Here is a 6,000-nt window from a genome sequence, read left to right on the forward strand (position 1 = left end):
CAGGATATCTGCAAGCTGATGTTAATTATGTAGAACTTTCACCAGCATCACAGGTTTCTTTCATCCTAAGCTATTAGAACTGCCTCCTTTATTACAAAGTTGTCAATTACCCTAACTTGTTATATTGATATTTTAGGGCCAACTCTATTATTTTCAAATTCTGATAGTGGTTAACTTAAGAACTAACCAAGATGTGGCACTTAGAAAAAAAGTAGTTCTTTTGGAATTGCTAAAGGCTCTAGTTAGTTTCCTTTAAGTGTGTGAACTCTTAGGTTAAACACACCCATTTAACAGCAGAATAGAGAAAACCAGTCAACAGAGAAAAAGAGGAATTAAGTATCCGTGCAGAGAGAGACACTGGCAAGAAATCATATAGACCTGGAGAGGGGCAAGCAGCCCAGCTCCTAACTTTCTGTTATTGATGCCAGTTGCCTCTGAGACTCAGCTGCACTTCTTGCCCTTGGATTCTTTGACATAAAGCTATATCCCTTTTCTAACAAAACATTCTTTTTGCTTAAATTAGTTTAACTAATTTTCTATAACTTGTCACCAAATAATCCCTAAGACCAAAAAAGATGGTTAGAGGCAAAGTGTAACAATGTATATATACATAATCAGGTTTTATCATATTGAAAGATTCTGTTAATTTTTTTTTTAATGTTGTTTTAAAGAGAAAGGGAAAGAGAGAGAACTCAATTACAGTTATTTTCTGTTGGGGTATAAACTTTCCATTCATCTTTTTATCCTCATGGTATCTAACATCCTGCCTCATACACACCACATTTAACGAATGTTTATTGAATGGACATATAATTAAAAAATAATGAAATCCACTTGGCCAGTTTGTCTAATTGGGAGTTTTCAAAAGCATTTCAGTTCCAATTAATAAAATACGTTCTTTAAATTCTCATTAGCATAATTCTACGATTATATATATATATACACAAAGGAATGCTGTTTTCTATTCTCTAAATAGAATACTGAAAAACACAATCTGGATCTGATTTATTCAGATTTTGTATTAACTTGTGGTACTATAAAGTCTGCTTAGGTTGTTCTTAAGACTATTCCCGTTCTCCTCCTTCTGGGCACGAGATAGAATTGCAGTTCTCCACCTCCTTGAAGTCGGGTTGCAGTCATATGACTTGTTTGGCCAATGAAATGGCAGTAGAAGTTACTGTGTCACTTTCATGCAGAGCCTTAAGAGCCAATGTGCAATTTATCACATCTTCTCCCCTCCCTAACAAATGTGGAAGCAGGGGTTGAAATGGAGCCTCTGACAACCTGGAGCTCTAAATGATTATTGCAACAGAGCTCTCCTGCTGACCCTAACTGAGCCTGACTGAGCAACAAATCTTTGTTGTTTTAAACCACTAAGATGTGAGGGCTTTTGTTACCACATCATTATTTATCCTACCTGATATACTCTGCAAACCCCTCTCATTGTCTTCAGAATGGTAACATTTTGTACAGCACTGCATCATTTATAGAATACTTTCTTATAGAAGTATCACTCATTATCCAAACTCTCAAAATCCAAACACAACTGGATGGAGTCAAATAAATTTTTGGACTAATCCCTCATTCTCTCAACCCCTCACTACTTGCTATCTGAAACTCAGAGACCAAATATATTGGAATAGGATGATATTCCTTGCTGTTCAAACTCTTGCCATCTACACTCAAGAACAGAAAAAAATTGGACAGTAAAGGATTCCTGATACATTATTTCATTTGTGCCCTTAAAGCTGTTTTTCTACTGCCCAGTATCTACTAGACTCTCAACATCTATTGAATGAATTGTGTGCTGTCATCATTCTAATCTTACAAATAAGGAAACAGATTCAGAGAGGTTCATAAACTTACTGGAAACAACCCTGCACATTAGTGACACAATCCCAGATTTTCTGGCTCCAAACCCCTTTCCATTACGTACCATGCTTTCCAAGATCTCTTACAGCTACAGAATTCTAGGATTTGATAGTAATAGTACCAACAGTGTTTAGGATAAAAAGTAAATGTTAATGACATATTTACATCCAAGAATAATAAAAGTCAACCTTTAAGGAGTTCTACTTGCCTAAACCTAGTTTAATTCAAGACCCTGAGTACCCTGAAGCACAGAACAGGAAAAAGTTCTCGAGATCATTTGGCAATTTGCAGAACAACGAGGAACTATAAAAAGAACTCCAGGAAAAAGCAGCCTTTTCCTTTGATATATAGTATTTTAAAATTCTGACTTTTAGGGACTTCCCTGGAGGTCCAGTGGTCAAGACTCTGCACGTCCAACACAGGGGTCGAGGGTTTGATCCCTGGTCAGGGAACTAAGATCCCATATGCAGCACAGCCAAAAAAAAAAAATTCTGACTTTTAGATTATCTTCAGTTTGGCTCTTAATAAACTGGCTAACCTCAAACCCTTTGCGCTCTAATTCTTATCAAACCTCAGCTGTAAGAAATATTCACAAAGAATCACCTGAAGGGGGCTTCCCTGGGGGCGTAGTGGTTAAGAATCTGCCTGCCAACGCAGGTGACAGGGCTTCGAGCCCTGGTCCGGGAAGATCCCACATGCAGCGGAGCAACTAAGCCCGTGCGCCACAACTACTGAGCCTGCACTCTAGAGCTCACGAGCCACAACTACTGAGCCCATGTGCCATAACAACTGAAGCTCACGCACCTAAAGCCAGTGTTCCGCAACGAGAAGCCACCACAATGAGAAGCCCGCGCACCACAACGAGTAGCCCCCGCTCGCCGCAACTGGAGAATGCCGGGCGCAGCAACGAAGACCCAACGCAGCCAAAAATAAATAAATTTTAAAAAAAAGAATCACCTGAAGGATAGGCAATCCACCCATTTCTACAGGTTCAGTGGTTCTCAATTTGTGTTCCATAGTCAAATAATTTTGGAAAAGGTCACACAATACATCCCCCTTTAAGACAGTAAACTTGAACATTAGCCAAGAAATTGAGAAAAAAAACTATTGAAATTTGTCTAACCCAGTTATCTCAAACTTATTTGAGCTCAGAATCTTATTTTAAGAAATAAACTACTAATTTCTGAGGCCTAAGAACACAGTTCGGGAAATACTGTTCTAGGTAATTCTAAACATTATGAATGGATAAAGTTAAGCCTTCAGAGAACTCACCTTTAGAGTCTTACCATTGTCCTATACTGAAGAACACTGTTAACCAAAATTCATCAGTTTCTGTAGGGATATTTTAAAGCTGTTGTCAACTGTATCACAACAATCTTCCTTTTTATTAGGGCCCATGAGAAAATGTTCCTCTCAGGCCTCATTACTAGAAAATGTCGTGCTTATGCAGGAGAACTGGTTTGTTTTTATCTTGGAATTAGAAACACACTGAAACTTATTTTATTCCACTCTCTCTTTTTTCCGCCTGGCTGCCAGGGAAGCCCAGAGCCAAAACTGTCACTCACCTCTAGTACAGGATCTTATGCACTTGGTATTATCTTACCCTTGACTTTGTAGTCATATTTTCCCTGCTCTGCCTCAATTTTTCTCATTTCGTTTTGTTTTACCCTACAATACTATATGGACACTAAGTTGCTTCAAATCATTTTTGAATCTATTGTATATATTAAGTCCTATTTTCTTACAATTTCATATTGATATCTCCCTACCTGTCCCATTACCCCAAAATATCAGTGTCACCTTTGTGTAAAAGTATCCACAGAGTTATGACAAGCCAATAGAACATACACATTCACAATATAATCAAACTTGCAACGCTTAAACCAGAAGAAAAGTTACCACTGGTTTTTCAGCGGTCTAATACCAAAAAGACTTATTAAACTCTTTTGGAAACGTAAGGACAACTACCATTTATTGGGTACCAGTAACTGCTAGGCACTTAACACACAACAGTTTCACTTTATTATTTGTTTTAAAGAAGGACATTGGCATTATACGTGATCCCTGGAAAGATGCACAAGAAACTGGTAATATTGGTGGGTGGGGCGAGAGACTTTGTGTATCTCTTTTGTACCGTTTGAATTTTAGGAATCTATTACTCAAAAAATTTTTTTAAAAAACGTAATGATAATAAAGACGGCAGAAGTGCTTTACTCTTTGATTCAATAAACTTTCTTCGTCAGCTTTTGATCCCTGCGTATGCACTGAAACGCCTAAATGAAAAAGTTTCAACCAGACACGCCGGTTTTTATTGAAATAAAGTCTCTTTCTGATTCTCCTCACTCCGGGTCTGAGGCAATTATATACTTAAAAACTTAGATTATGATCGCCTGCGGGTAACAATTAAAAAAAGATTCGATATGGTTTCCACTTTGTTTTACTGGTAGAAGAGGACGGGGAGGAAGCACTGATTCTGGACAGCAGCCCACGCCGCAGCAGGCCTGCCACAAACGCCGCGTCCAGAACTTTGTACAACTCGAGGGCAGCCCAGACGCCGCTCAGGACTCTCGGCTGCGCGGCGGGAGACCCGGCCGGGGTTCGAGCCCCGGGCGCGGCTCGGGGAAGTCCCCGCCTAGCCCACCCCTCCGGACCGAGACGCCCCGGGGCCGCCTCCCCGAGGGCCCGTCCGGAGTCGGGCAGCCGCGGCCGGGCGGGAAGCTCGCGCGGAGAGGGGAGCGGGCCTCGGCGCGCGGCCGGCCCTCTGCGGCTCCATCCCCGACGCCGAGGAGAAAGTCGCACTTACCGCGTCGGGCTCTGGAGGCGCCCGGTGGTCACGGCGGGGCGGGGCGGCCAGGCGGGAGAAGGAGGGAAAGCGGGGAACGGGGGCCGGCGGGCCGAGGAGAGGGATGCTCGGCCCCTCGGGCGCCCCCAGCCCCTTCCCGGCAGCCTCACCCCCGGCGCCGGCCGGCCCGGAGCCAGCCACTCCACCTCCGTCAGGCCGCACCAGGCCAGTGGGGAGAGAAATTAGTCTGGCAGCCCCGAAGGGGGGGCGAGCGAGCCGGCGGGTGGGGGTCGGGGGTCGGCTCGCCAGTCAGTCCGGGTGCGGCGCGAGCGGCTGCCCGCCCCGCCCCCTCCAGCCTGGCTCCGCCCCCTCCAGCCAGGCTCCGCCCCTCCTCGCCAGCCCGCCTGCCCCGGGAGACGCCGCCGCCACCCGGTTGGCGGTTTCCCTTGCTCCGGGAGTGGTGCCCGCCGACGGCCTGGGCCCGGGGAGGGAGAGGAGAAGGGGGAGGGGCGGGGAGTAGAGGGGAGGCAAGGCCGCAGGCTGCGGGGAGGGGAGCTTGTGGGGGAGGAGAACGTCAGGCTGGGTGGGGCTCTGGGGGGAGGGGGCGGGGCGCGGAGGACCTGACAAAGATTCCGGTTGTTCCCCGCCCCTTGAAACTGGGATGAGGGGGAATTCCTGGGGGTGGAAGTTTAGGAAGACGTCCGTCTGCAGGGCTGGAAGCCGATCAGAGAGCTGGCCTGTGTTTTTTTGATTCCTTGGAGAACAGGACTGTATTGTCCTAGAGCTTTGGGGGAACTCACCAAGAGTTGCCTCTCTTCTCCAGCCCCTGCAACCCTTCCCCTTGCAACACTCGGATAATTATTGTGCTCCAGGTAGTGGGTTTGTGGGTATTGTGACATAGCAATTATTATCCTCAACTCTGTGGCCATAATCATTGGTTTCCAATGGTGGGTTAATAAGAATTCCGCAAAAGTTGGTTCCTTATTTATTTCTCTAGCGAGCTATATTCTTTATTTCTCTAGTATGTTAATGTATATATATGATAGATGCTGAGAATGTCAGTGACTAGTTTATTCAGCGCCTATATGGCAAACACAAATCTAAAGCGCTTTATATGTGTTAACTCAATCAGTCTTAAGCAAAACAGTTAAGGTCCCTCCCCCACAGAGCTCACGGTGGATAAGGGAGGGAAGGGGTTTCCTTAGTTTGTCTCAGACTGATGTGTAAAGGAAATGTCCACCTGCTTTTTGATCTCAATGTAATGCATATGTTCATTATTTGCAGTCAGTGTACTCTGAGCCATCTCTATCTATCCTATCGGTGAGGGCTGCATGTGGTCAGTCGTC

General features: G+C 44.8%; 1 protein-coding gene across 1 annotated transcript in view; it reads right to left on the reverse strand.

Moving 5' to 3' along the window:
- The window catches only part of KLHL5 (kelch like family member 5), a 75,031-nt gene extending 70,046 nt beyond the window's left edge, over nt 1-4,985 (reverse strand). The window contains exon 1 of the mRNA XM_060012689.1: nt 4,676-4,985. The gene's annotated coding sequence lies outside the window, so the exon portion shown is untranslated. The remainder of the gene's footprint in view (nt 1-4,675) is intronic.
- Nucleotides 4,986-6,000: the final 1,015 nt, after the last annotated feature.

This window comes from Delphinus delphis, chromosome 5, assembly GCF_949987515.2.
Source record: "Delphinus delphis chromosome 5, mDelDel1.2, whole genome shotgun sequence".
NCBI lineage: Eukaryota > Metazoa > Chordata > Mammalia > Artiodactyla > Delphinidae > Delphinus > Delphinus delphis.